Here is a 13223-nt window from a genome sequence, read left to right as displayed (position 1 = left end):
CATCCGCTCCCCGGCCCTTCCCCTTCGACGTGGGGGTCTCCTGTCGGCCTCCTCCTCCTCCCTCCTCTCTGACCGGCTCCCTTCACTCTCCCTCCAGTTCGTGCGCTCGCCGCCCCTCTGTCCTGGCAGCTTCCTACAGGGAAGCCCGGGGAACACCTAACCCTTTATAACCGTTTCCCCATACCTTTTTTGATACCTGTCCTAAAGGGGCACCCGACTCCCCGCGCCTAACCCCAACATGCCTGCTGCCCCTTTTCCCTCCCCCCGCCCCTTCCCTGGTGGCTCAGCTTCCCTGGTAAAGAATCCGCCTGCAATGCAGGAGACCCCGGTTCAGATTCCTGGGTCCTGGGTCGGGAAGATCCGCTGGAGAAGGGGTAGGCTACCCACTCCAGTATTCTTGGGCTTCCCTGGTGGCTCAGATGGTAAAGAATCCGCCTGCAGTGCGGGAGACCTGGGTCCTGGGTTAGGAAGATCCCTGGGAGAAGGAAAAGGCTACCACTGCAGTATTCTGGCCTGCAGAATTCCGTGGACTAGCCCACGGGGTCGCCAAGAGTCGGACACGGCTGAATGACTTCCACTTCACTCTCACCTCCTCCCCCGCCCCAGCGTTCACTCAAAAATACCTCTAAGTTCCAGGTTTTCATTCCAAGCCCCTGTCCCACCGCTGCCAAGTAACCTCTTGGAAGAGGTTCTCCTGGTTAGAAATGAGTGTGTGCCAGTCATCCTTGTTGTCCAAAAAGAAAACTTGTAACAAAATTAGAAGGGTAAAGAAATGCAGTGGCACTGCCCCCAGCTGGGTTTTGGAATAAAGGTACATAGAGGTAAACACTTGGAAATCCTGCGGATCTGAAATGTGTTTATTCTACTCTCATACCTAACTGACAGTTTCCCTGGATTGGTGTGGAATTTTAGGCCGAAATCAGTTTCTCTGAGAACTGTGATAACTCTTCAATTTCTTTTTGATTCCAGTAATGTCACTTTGACTCCTCATCCTTGGTATGTTATTAATAATACCTGCTTTTTTGAGGGACATCTTACGGTTTTCTCTTTATCCTTGGAGTGCTGAAGAACTCAAGTTTTTTAAGTTTTTAAAGATGTGTGCTAGTCTGAGAGGTTTTCCCCCACTTCATTTTGTTGCTCACTGGGCCCTTGAGTCTTCTTTTTTAAAAGATACCTTGTATATCTTTTTATCTTTTTTTTTTGGTGGGGAGGTTGTCCTGCACTGCCTGTTGGTTGCTGCTTGCAGGCTCTCTTGTGGAGAATGAATGGCTGCACTCCAGTAATCCTAACCTGGAGAATCCCATGGACAGAGGAGCCTGGTGGGCTACAGTCCAGGGGGTTGCACAGAGTCGGACACACTAAGGTTTTCTCTAGTTGCCACAAGAGGGGGTTACTCTCTAGTTTTGGGGGCGCAGGCTGCTCATTGCAGTGGCTTCTCTGTTGAGAAGCATAGGCTCTAGGCGTGAGGGCTCAGCTTAGTTGCCCCACGGCGTGTGGGATTTTCCCTGAGCAGGGATGGAACCCGTGCCCCCTGCACTGGCAGGCAGACTCTTAACCACTGGACCAGTGGGGGGTCTGGGCCCGTCAGTCTTGAGATGCCTATCCTTCCAGTCTGCGATTTTCTTGTATTATTTCTGTATAACTTCCTTCCCTCCAATTTTTTTTTTTCCTGGATATGGGGATTTCAGGATGGATCCCCTCATTTCCTTTTCTTTCATATTTTCCCATCTATCTTTCTGTACAGTTTTCTGAAGTTCTCATCAACTGTCCTTTCTTTTGAATATTTATTTTCAGACATTCTACTCTTCAAGAGCCCAAAGCCCTTTCTTGTTCTGATTGTTTATTTTGCACCTTCTCTCACTTCAGGGGTAAAAGGTCGCCTCTTATCTCTCTACAGATATTAACTACACTACTTTTGAAGTTTTGTTCTGCTGTTTCCTGTACTCGGGTCTTTTGCTTTCATGTTCGAATGTTCCACAAACAGCTGGTGATCCTTGGCTCTCTGTTAAGATGTTATCATAAGGTACAAAAAGCTGGTTGAGGGTTCTGTGTGCATAAAAGTGGCTTATTCACTGAGATTTCACGGATGTGAACTGGCCGAGAACCAGCTGATTCACTGAGGGGAGATCCCCCGGTGTCGGAACCTGTGACAGGCCTGTTTGTACCAAGGAAGGGTCATTTCCTAACCGACTGCCAGCGTCAGTCAGTTACGAGAGGCCCCTCAGCGTGAAGATTCTGAATACCTAACCCCAAGTTTTCACTCCTCTACCTTACTGCCCACGAAGGCTCTCGAGTCGCACAACCAGCTCATTTTCACACAAGAATACAGTGAGGGGGTTTAGAGAGTCTCAGTCATTCAGCTTCTAGTACGAATTCCTACGTGCTCAGTTTGCTTTTCCTCTAGCCCTCATCTGATTATCGACCACTCTGAGGAAATAGAAGTCGAATTGGTCAGGAGTGGGGGAAAGGTGGGTAGTTTGAGGTCGCAGAGTCCCTCAGCAAGAAAGCAGCCCAGAGCAGATACGGCAGATCAGGAAGGGCGCTGTGATCCAGGGGTCTCGGGCACTGGGACCTGGATGCCTCAAGGGAGGTGGTGGTGTTCAGTCACTCAGTCGTGTCCGACTCTTTGTGACCCCACAGACTGCAGCACGCCAGGCTCCTCTATCCTTCACCACCTCCTGGAACTTGCTCAAACTCATGTCCATTGAGTTGGTGATGCCATCCAACCATCTCATCCTCTGTCATCCCCTTCTCTTGCCCTCAATATTTCCCAGCATCAGTGTCTTTTCCAATGAATCGCTCTTCGCATCAGGTGGCCAAAGTATTGGAACTTCAGCTTCAGCATCAGTCCTTCCAATGAATATTCAGAGTTGATTTCCTTTAAGACTGACTGGTTTGATCTCCTTGCAGTCTAAGGGACTCTTGAGTCTTCTCCAGCACCACAATTCGAAAGCATCAATTCTTCGATGCTCAGTCTTTTTTATGGTCCAGCTCTCACATCTCTACCTGATTATTGGAAGGGAAGACAAAAAAGAAAGTTAACCTGTGTTTCCATTGTGCTCAGAGCCAGGGCTCCATGGGGAGGGAGGAGCTGACTTGTTTTCTCCCTCTTGCACTTTAGACAACCCGTGCTCCAAGACCCAGAGCCTAGGCTCAGTAGGGGTTGGACCATGTGTGCAGTGAAGCTGAGAACCCAGGCCCACTGGGAAAGACAGTTGCTAGGGAAACACATCCTGCATCCCAAACACCCAGCTTATAAACCACCTTCTGGACCCCATCCTGTTTGCAAACCGAGGCTCAGTTCTGTAATGGACCAGCTCCGGCAGTGCCAAGGCAGCAAAACCATTAGCAGAAATGAAAAGCAAGACATCTTTGAGTCCATTAGGTTAAAAGGGGATTTTTCTAGCTTTTATTATTTATGATTTGTGACTTCAGTTACTGTTTCCTGGAACAAACAAACTGTTCCAGTTCTGATTCAACTGACTGGAGCGAACTGATGCTTATCATCAGCCCGGCTGCATGCTGCAGAGCGGTCCGCCACCCCGGCCTTGGGTGCTGCGGCCTCTCTCTGCAGCTCTTTGATGTCTTGTCAGGCAAGTTATTTTGTGAGCCTCAGACTGTTTCCCAAAGCTGCCACAATCTGCATGTGTGTGTGTGTGTGTGCTCGCACACGTATACAGACACACGTGTTTTTGTCTCTGTCTTGCAAATGAACAAACCCAGTGAAATGAGGAACAGCAGACTTTGGCTTTTACTTTAAGAAGGTCACTCCTGAAAAACAGGAGTAAGGTCCCCAGGATCTCCTGTGGGTGGCATCTAGGACTCCTTGGGTGGGAGCTGAGGAAGTGAGTGAGGAGGGGTGACCTCGGGCCCCTGGAGGGCGTCGTGACCCCCACCCCGCCCGCCCCACCCTCTCCTGAAATCAGTGGCACCGTCTCTGCGCCGGAGACGCATCTGAAATTCACAGTTCCCTCTCACGTTCCCCTTTTCAGTCTCCATGAAGGCGGTCAGGCGGCGGGGGAGGGGGGTGGATGAGACGCAAACGAAAGAGGAAGTGTCTCAGCAGAGACGAGACATCCAGCAACCCACTAGCCCAGTGACCTCAGTGGAAACGCCGAAGACACCTCTGTGTCCTCGGACGTCCTGGGGGAGGGGACGGACGCCCAGAAGCCACCAGCTTCTCTCTGGCCAGGACATCATGGTCGCCTGCCCGGAGGTGGAAGAAACGCAGGGGCACGGGGTGGGGGCACCTGAGCAGGCGAAGCCTCTCTGCCCTGGTGTGGTCTTCACGGCTTCTCCCAGGAGCTGGAATCCAGTCTGCTCCTGACGAGGGGATACTAGCCTGTGTTCAGGAGGCGCCATCTCAAGGGGCCACCCTGGACCTCAAGCCCTGCTTGCTCTCCATGCCAGAAAGCACCCCCACCCCGCTGAAACGGAGCGGGGGGGGCAGCTGGTGCTAACTTAGGGACAGGGAGGACCCACAGCCTCTGAGAGGGAGGACGGATGTGGAGACGCTGTTGGAGGGCAGAGGGTAGTGTGAAGCAAACAGGAAAGAGGGAATCGTCAGGGTGGCACCTGAGTGGTTAGAAAACACTCATTTCTTATTGGGCATACAAGTGCATTTCTGCTGGAGTCCGAGTGACGTAGACGCCAGTGAGACACGCTTCTGATAGAGATGTGGAAGGGACGGGAGAGAAGGCAAAGGAGCAGAATCGGTCCTGATCCCACCCGGAAATAACCTGGGACACTGGCTGAACATCCGGACTTTTCCATGCTGTGCATTTTCAGCGAGAACTTGTACCGACTGACTCGTCAATCCATGTCTTTATTTTACCAGAGAGAATTCTCTGCCTCCAAGGATGTTCATCACAGCATCATTTATCATTTGAAAAACCTGAAAAATAAGCGTTCATCATTAGTGTTTCAGCCAAGTAAATCAAATTATAATCTCACAGGTTTTCAAAACAGTATATATAACTTGAGTTTTTTCATATAAAAACGTAGGTGTATACATGTACAAAAGTATTTGCCAGAATGTTAATGACTCTCCAGAAGGAAGGCTGTCTGCGCTATCTACTTTAATATATTTTTGTACCGTTTACATTTTTTTTTGCAAGGAGCATTTACTGGTTTTATATTTTTAAGCTATTCATTTTCAGAAATATTTTATGTAAATCTATACTTTTGATATCAGATATATCCATTATAAAGTAAGTGAAAATGACAGATACAAAACCTATATGTAATTTACAATACCATTTTGATGTTTGACATTTCTATATACAAATTGGCGTGTTTTATATATATAATCTGTGAGTACAAAAATAAGTACATTATAAATGTTAAGTATGAAATTCTTTATTCATTTTACATGTGTGTATAAAAACAAGTTTAAAAACTTGTTATCGTATGTGGTTTTTTAAAAAATCATGAGAATATTATATTTTAGTCAAAAACGATATTTCCATGATGGGGGGCAATATTTTGGGCTGAGTCCTGGAGGAGTAGGACTGGCCCGTGCAGAACAGTCTGGGTTGAGGGGACAACACGTCCCCAAAGCACAAAGTCACAACAAAGCAGGTGAGTTTATCAGCCTATCGCCCTGGCATCTGACACCACAGAGCTGTCTCTGCTTCTGAAATTCCCTTCTGGCTTTTCTGGGTCACCTTCTCTCCAGGCTGCAGTGGCTCTGGTCAGCCCTGCAGGCACTGGGGCCCTGGGGAATGAGGTCAGGACCTCGACCTTGGCTGTGTCCGGCAGGAACTCTGTACCGACCGTGAGGATGCAACCAACCTCGTTCACAGCGGCCTGGAGGCCCAGACCGCGGGAGGGAGAACCTAGAATCCACGTCAGGGTGAGACACCCCCACCCCATGGCCTGTCTCAGGGGAGACGCTCTGCCTCTCTGAACCTCACTGTCGTCATCCACAAAATGGGACCATAAGAACCTCTGCCGCACAGGGCTGCCGAGGAGGTGAAGGAGGACTTGGAAAGGGACTTCCCGGGTGGCTCAGCGGTAAAGAGTCCGCTGGCCAATGCAGGAGGCCCAGGTTTGATCCCTAAGCCCCTGCCCCCTCGCTCCGGCGCTCAGTCACAAGAGAAGCCACCGCAGTGAGAAGCCTGCAGACCAAGGCCCAGCACAGCCCAGGTAAGTGAGGAAATAAAGGATGCTGCTGTCCTGTGCTCCGTCATGTCTGAGACTCTGCGACCCCACAGACTGTGGCCCCCCAGGCTCCTCTGTCCATGGAGTTTTCCAGGCAAGAATACCGGAGCAAATTGCCATTTCCTACTCCAGGAGATCTTCTCCACCCAGGGAACGAACTTTTGTCTCTTGTGTCTCCTGCATTGGCAGGAAGATTCTTTACCACTGTACCACCTGGGAAGCCATATATATGTATATATGTATATATATATATATATATATATATATATTTTTTTTTTTAAAGAGGGAAAAAGCCCCTATCAATGAACCATATAGAATCCAAAGAAGTTGACTCCAGCAAGAACAGTCCCACAAAACCCCAAAGCCCAAAGCCCTGACATTTCAACAGGTCAGTTTTTGCTAAAAAACCCACGCTCATGACAAGCCCTTGTGGTACGGCCTCGTGGGCGGACGCGTGGGTCACAAGTTCTAATTGTGGAAACTGTCTGACACACAGCCTGTTGACATGAGTCACTGGGTGTTTGAGTCTCAAGGCCAAGGTCCCTCGTGAGACTGCTTTGAGGATGTGTGTGTCCTCGTGAGAAGACAGCGGGACCTGAAATCCCTTTCACCCTGGAGGCTGAGTATGCAGTCCTGACAGTAATGGGCTTTGGAAACTGCAGGTGGTGGCCCACCGGCACCTCCCCCCTCTGGTTCCCCTCAACTTCCTTCTCCGGCGTTTGCTCCTGCCCGGGAGTCTCTCCTCTTAAATACATACCTCTGTTGATTCAGGATCCAGCCTGGTCACCTGAGTCAGTCATCGCAAACGGCAATTCACATAACTTCAGTCCACTTGTAAAACCCACAGGGGACAAAAGTCAACTTTACGTGGAGGACTCCGTAAAGGGGCTGTGAAAGGAATCAGCCTTTGATGGTAGGGTCTGGGTGGGAGAGGGCGTGATGGCGTTCCTTCCTTTCAAGGGCAAATATTTCTGCCTCCTAAATATTTGGATTTCCTCTCTGGAGTCTTCCTGAGCTTGTTTTCTGAATTGTCAAGGTGTTGGATCACATAGAAGGCTTTTCTCTTCCAGATTCTGTGGCCGGGCCATTAGGAGAACAGACAGAGAAGGACATCCCCAAGATCAGGCTGGATTTTCTTTTAAAGTCTCAAAACGGTGTGTGTGCGTGTTTGTGTGTGTGTCTGTGTGTGTATGTAACTTGAGCCTGTTTATATAAAAGGGCTTCCCAGGTGGCTCAGCGGTAAAGAATCCGCTTGCCAATACACAAGATGCTGGTTCGATCCCTGAGTTGGGAAGATCCCCTAGAGAAGGAAATGGCAGCCCACTCCAGTATTCTTGCCTGGAGAATCCCATGGAGAGAGGGGCCTGGTGGGCTACAGTCCATGAGGTCGCAAAGAGTCAGACAAGAGTGAGCAACTAAACAACAAATTTATATAAAAACATGGGTGCGCATGTGTTTTAAAAAGATATTTGGCAAAAAAGAAGCAGAGTCACGGATCTAGAGAACAAGCTAGTGGTGAGCAGTGGGGTCGGGAGGAGCAAGTGTGGGAGAGTGTGGGGTACAAGCTACTGGGTGTGAGGCTACCAGGATGTGCTGTACAACAAAGGAATCCAGCCAATTATTTTGTGATATTGTAATTGGAAAGGGCTTTAAAAATCGTATTAAAATTTTTAAATTGTTTTAAAAAGATGTTGGCGAAAATGTTAATAGTCAGTTTCCATAGGAAGAATCGACAGGCTTGCGTCCCAGCCACGCGCCTTACAGGGGATTACAAAAGCTCTCTGTTGCCTTGTCTCTGAGGCTGGGGCTTCCCTGGTGGCTCAGAGGGTAAAGCGTCTGCCTGCAATGCAGGAGACCTGGGTTCGATCCCCGGGTTGGGAAGATCCCCTGGTGAAGGAAATGGCAACCCACTCAAGTACTCTTGCCTGGAAAATTCCATGGATGGAGGAGCCTGGTGGGCTACAGTCCATGGGATCGCAGAGTCGGACACGACCGAGCGACTTCACTGAGGCTGGATGGAGACCTTGTGTGAGGGTTACACAATACAGAGGAAGCACTCCTTCAGTGCTGACTGGACCTTGAGGACACGGGTGCTGCCGCTGTGCTTGGCTGTTCCACTGGGCTGAGCCAGCGCCTGGAGGATGGGTCAGAGTCCAGCTCACAGAGAGGACAGGGAGGAAGCAGCCCTAGGGTCACTTTACACCCCCGTGGGAGGGGCAGCGCCCAGCTTGGCACGCTCCCTCCCTGGAGGCACAAATCACAACAGTTCTTCTGGGAAAGCCAGGGGAATCTGTCAGGTGACCTCCAATGACCCCTGCCCCCCAGAGACATGAGGGATCAGAGCTGCTCCTGACCTCCAAGTTGATTTTCTTGGACAAACTTGGAGTGAGCGAAGCTTGTCGCTTTGACTCTGCGCTTTCCGTCACCAATCAATCCCGCTTCTGACGAGCATATTCCTAAGATGTGTTTCAAGAGGTCTGAAGTGTTTAAGCCAATATGCTTTTTTACAGTCTCCGGTTACAACCAGGTCTTGCTGAAGGACCCATGCTGACTCCCTAAGGGGACCTTGCCTTTGCTCTAATCCACCTGTGTTAGTGTTTTACCTTAACTCTCCAGGCAGGGTTGCCAGATACAAGACAGGGTTCTTAGTTATATTTAAATTTCAGGTCAGCAGTGAATCACTTCTCATGTGTATGTCCCACATATTGTATGGAACATACTTAGACCAAGAGAGTATCTGTTGTTGATCTGAAATCCTAACAAACTGCGCATCCTCTTTTCTTTGCTCTATCTGGCAACTCTGTGTCCATGAGAAATCCTATTTCACCCCATCCAAGGACTAACCGGGCCCGGCCCTGCCTAGCTTCCAAGATCAAGGAGATTGGGCATATTCAGGCCGATATGACCGTAGGCAATCCCACTCCTGGGCATGTATTTGAAGAAAACTGTAATTCAAAAAGATACGTGCGCCCCTGTGTTCATAGCAACATTACTTCCAACAGCCTAAATGTCGATCGACAGAGGAATGGATGAAGATGTGGTCTATACATACAATGGAATTTTACTCAGTCATAAAAAGAATGAAATAATGCCATTTGCAGCAACATGGATGGACCTAGAGATTATCATACTAACTGAAGCAAGTCAGACATAGAAAAACAAATATAGTATCACTTTTATGTGGAATCTAAAAAGATTTAATTTATTTACAAAACAGAAACAGACTCACAGACTTTGAAAACAAATCTGTGGCTGCCCAAGGGGAAGTGTGGGGAAGAGGGGTAAACTGGAAGTGTGGGGTTAACATAGACACACTGTTGCTAAGTCACGTCAGTCATGTCCGACTCTTCGCGACCCCATGGACTGTGGCCTACCTGGCTCCTCTGTCCATGGGATTTCCCAGGCAAGAGTACTGGAGTGGGTTGCCATTGCCTTCACTACTGTATATAAAACAGATAATCAATAAGGATCTACTAAATAGCACAGGGAACTCTGCTCAATAGTCTGTAATAACCTGTACGGAAAAAGAGCCTGAAAAAGAGTGGATATGTGTATATGTAAAACGGAATTACTTGGCTGTCACCTGAAACTAATACAACATTGTAAATCAACAGTACCCCCCAGTATGAAATACAAATTTTAAACATTAAAAATAAAACACAAAAATTTTATTTCCCTATTTCCAAATTCTTGGAGTGGGTAGTGCCCTTGAGAATGCTTCTGTAACATAGACGCAGTTCTGGGAAGGTAAGCACGGTCACTCTTTATGCACAAGAACACATATCCACACACACAGAAAATGTCCCCCTCTGCATGGCGCTGGGTGGCTCCGGGAGAGAAGAGGCTGGGCGCTCACAGTCTCCGCCTTCGGGGGGCTTGCAGTGTAGACTCTAGTTCGTGTGCACGTGTGCTCACTTGCTCAGTCGTGTCTGACTCTGTGTGACCCCCTGGACTGGAGCCCGCCAGGCTCCTCTGTCCAGGGGATTCCCCAGGCAAGAATACTGGAGTGGGTTGCTATTTCCTTCTCCAGAGGATCTTCCCCACCCAGGGATCGAACCTGCATCTCCTGCACTGGAAGGTGAGTGAGTCACCTGGGAAACCCTCTAGTACCTCTAACCACCAAAGCCAGAGCAGAGCACAGAGCCCTGCGGAGGTCTCCAAGCCTCCCGAGATCAGAGAGGTGGGGACGGCACTGGCCGGATGGGGCCGGATGAAGAAGGACTCCTTGCTGGGGTGACGACCTCTGGCTGCCCCTCAGTGTCACGAGGTGGAAGGAGTGAGCTGAACGCATGCAAAGTCAAGGGAAAGAGTGACGTGTCTCTGGTGGCTTCCTCTGGGCAGAACAGAGATGACCTGAAGAGGTGAAGAAGGGGAAGTGAGTCTGGAAAAAGGGGGTGAGATCAAGAAATGCACAAATGGAAAACAGGCCGAGGGAAGAACCCAGCGTCACCCCAACGTTCGTGTGCATGCTTATCAAACACGGAAGTGTTCCCAAATGTTCACCCCAGAGGCAGCGGGGACCAGCTTGTCCTCCGAGCAGATGGCTTCGTCCCACCGAGAGTGAGTTCTGTTCACACAGTTGGTACCTCGGGTGAACTCACTCCCGGGGTCCAGCGCACGGTGTGAAAGAGAATCAGGTCTGTTCCAGCTACGTCTGGGCGAAGGTGACCATGGAAGACTACAGGGGTATCACTCACTTGACAGGTTAGATGCAGCCAGAGAAACCGGCCAGGAAATGCATTTTTGAAAAGAAAATTTGTTTCCCGATTTTTCTTTTTGGCAGATTTAATTAATTAATTTTTTATTGGAGTAGAATTGCTTTACAATGGTGCATTGGTTTCTGCTATACAACAACATGAATCGGTTACAAGCGTACCTATACCCCTCCCTCTTGGACCTGTCACTGCCCCCACCCCACCCCTCTAGGGCATCACAGAGCCCAGAGCTGAGCTCCCTGTGCTATACAGCAGCTTCCACTAGCTGTCTGTTGCACACACGGTAGTGTATACGTGTTGATGCTTCATTGTCAATTCATCCCACCTTTCCCTTCCCCGTGTCCACAAGTCCATTCTCTCTGTCTGCATCTCTATCCTTGCCCTATTTCCTGATTTTTCAATTAAAAAAAAAAAAAAGAGCCCTGGGCTCTCAAACCTAGTTCGCTCATTTCTTATCAGACTTTCGATTTAGCACGTGTGTGAGCTAAAAACCCAGATTAGACTCAGTTTTCTCATCTGTAAAATGAGAGTGTGGCCCATGTTTCTACATTCCCCTCCAACTGACCCAAAGGAAAGTTCTCGGTGAGGGAGGAGTTGGCGGGTAACAGGCCCGCTTGGAGGGCCCACGGCACCTGAGGTTCCCTTCGTCCTTTCTGGGTGACAGATGTAGGTGAAGCTGGTCTGGGAGCCAGGAGCCCACAGGAAGGGTGCTGAGGGGGGACCAGCCCTCCGTCCACTGAAGAACCAACCACCTGGAAAGGCAAGGCCGGCAGAGTGCCTGACAGTGGACATCACAGATCTGCAGTGGACCATGCCTCCTGTACCCAAGCCCTCCCCAGGTGCAAGGTGCCTCTGCTTGACTCCGTCTGCTTCAAGCAACAGGAGGGGACAGAGGGGATCCTGTACCAGCTCTCAGCCGACGCCTTAAGGAAGCTCGGTGGATCCTGCTTTTGCCCTCTTGGGAGATCAGAGCTACCACGTAATGTGCGCCCTGAATCCTGATGGAGAGGCCACAGGGCGAGGGATGCCCTGGACCCCGTAGAGAGCTGAGCACCCGGCCAGACGTTTGCCCCGCGCCAGGCCATCGGCCACCACCCTGCCTCTGACTTCTGAGTCACCTGACCCGGGGGCAGGGACAGCACCTTGGATGGTCCTTGTTTAAATTCCCGACCCAGATCTTTGAGCAAATAGCATCTCCGCTATTTTCAGCCCTGACGATTTGGGTGCAACAACAGGTCATGAAACCCCGCGCTCTTGGGAAAGGTACACCATCCTCCCCCCAAAATATGCCAGGAATCTGTGCCGTCCAGTTGGTCACGTTTCTCAGGGTCAGAAGAAAGGAGAGCGGAGTTTAAACCACCAACGGAGCACATCCTGTTGGGAACCAAGCAGGTGTTCCCTCGGCTCCGGGTTGGAGAGGCGGTGATAGGCCCCCAGGGGAGCTTCTCAGAGCACCCTGGGCTGAGGGACCCGCCCCGACCTTGTTCAACTCCAGCCGTGCCTCACCAGACACAGTGACTCGGGGGCTGTGTTCACTGGAGGATGGGGTGGGGAGGCACCGAGTCAGGGCCGCCCCCCACTTTCCGGGAGGCAGCAAGAGCTAAAGGAGACAGGGGGCGGTGAACGGGGGGGATGGAGGCGGGAAGTCACCCCCTTGGGCAGCAAAGGCAGCTCCTAGGGCCCCTTCAGGACCCCCAGGACAGGGAGCAGGAGGGAGAGCGGCCGTAGGGACCCCGCCAAGAAGGGGCCTAAATCCAGGGCACGCACGGGGGCGGCGGCAGGCAGCGCTCACTCCGCCGGGTCGGGAGCGGCAGGGTTCTCTGCACCCGGGGAGGCCCTTAAGGTGCAGAAACAGGAGCGCAGGTCTCCTGGCTGTCGAGGTGCCGTCCCTGGGGCTGGAGGGCAAGTGAGAAAGGACCCGGCCGGGCTAAGGCCGAGAAGGGACCAGCGCTGACCCCCTGCAGCTCGCTCAGGAGAGATGCTCAGTACCCCTTGTTGAATAGGAGTTCACTTCCGGGTCAAAGGGAGGGGTTCACGCCCGGGTCAAGGGGGCGTTCACTTCCAGGTCAAGGGGAGACACTGAAGCTATTTCCACAGGGGTGAGTGGAATGACAGTGGTGAATAGAATGGTGAGTCGGCTGCTGGGGGGACTAGCCAAAGGGGAGATGGGCGACCGGGCCCCGAGCAGGGGGCGGGGGGGCCAGAGAGAAAGGATGGGGGACTGTCTTCAGGAAGAACCTGGCCAGGAGGGGCGGTGGTAGGAGGGGTGTCCGGCCCACAGGCTCTGGTCCAGCCTGCGCATCACAGCGCCAGGTGACGCGGGCCGGCAGCCACCTCTCTGCAGGG

The 13223-nt window shown here is 51.0% G+C and overlaps 1 non-coding gene across 1 annotated transcript; it reads left to right on the top strand.

The window, feature by feature from the left end:
- Positions 1–7971: 7971 nt before the first annotated feature.
- TRNAC-GCA (transfer RNA cysteine (anticodon GCA)) lies at positions 7972–8043 on the top strand. Its single transcript has one exon. It is a non-coding gene; the product is annotated as a tRNA-Cys (tRNA).
- The last annotated feature ends 5180 nt before the right edge of the window (positions 8044–13223 follow it).

Source organism: Giraffa tippelskirchi, chromosome 3, assembly GCF_054371585.1.
Source record: "Giraffa tippelskirchi isolate mGirTip1 chromosome 3, T2T-mGirTip1v1.2.pri, whole genome shotgun sequence".
Classification (NCBI taxonomy): Eukaryota; Metazoa; Chordata; class Mammalia; order Artiodactyla; family Giraffidae; genus Giraffa; species Giraffa tippelskirchi.
The sequence above is the reverse complement of the archived record's forward strand: the minus strand, read 5'-3'. Positions and strand labels throughout refer to the sequence as shown.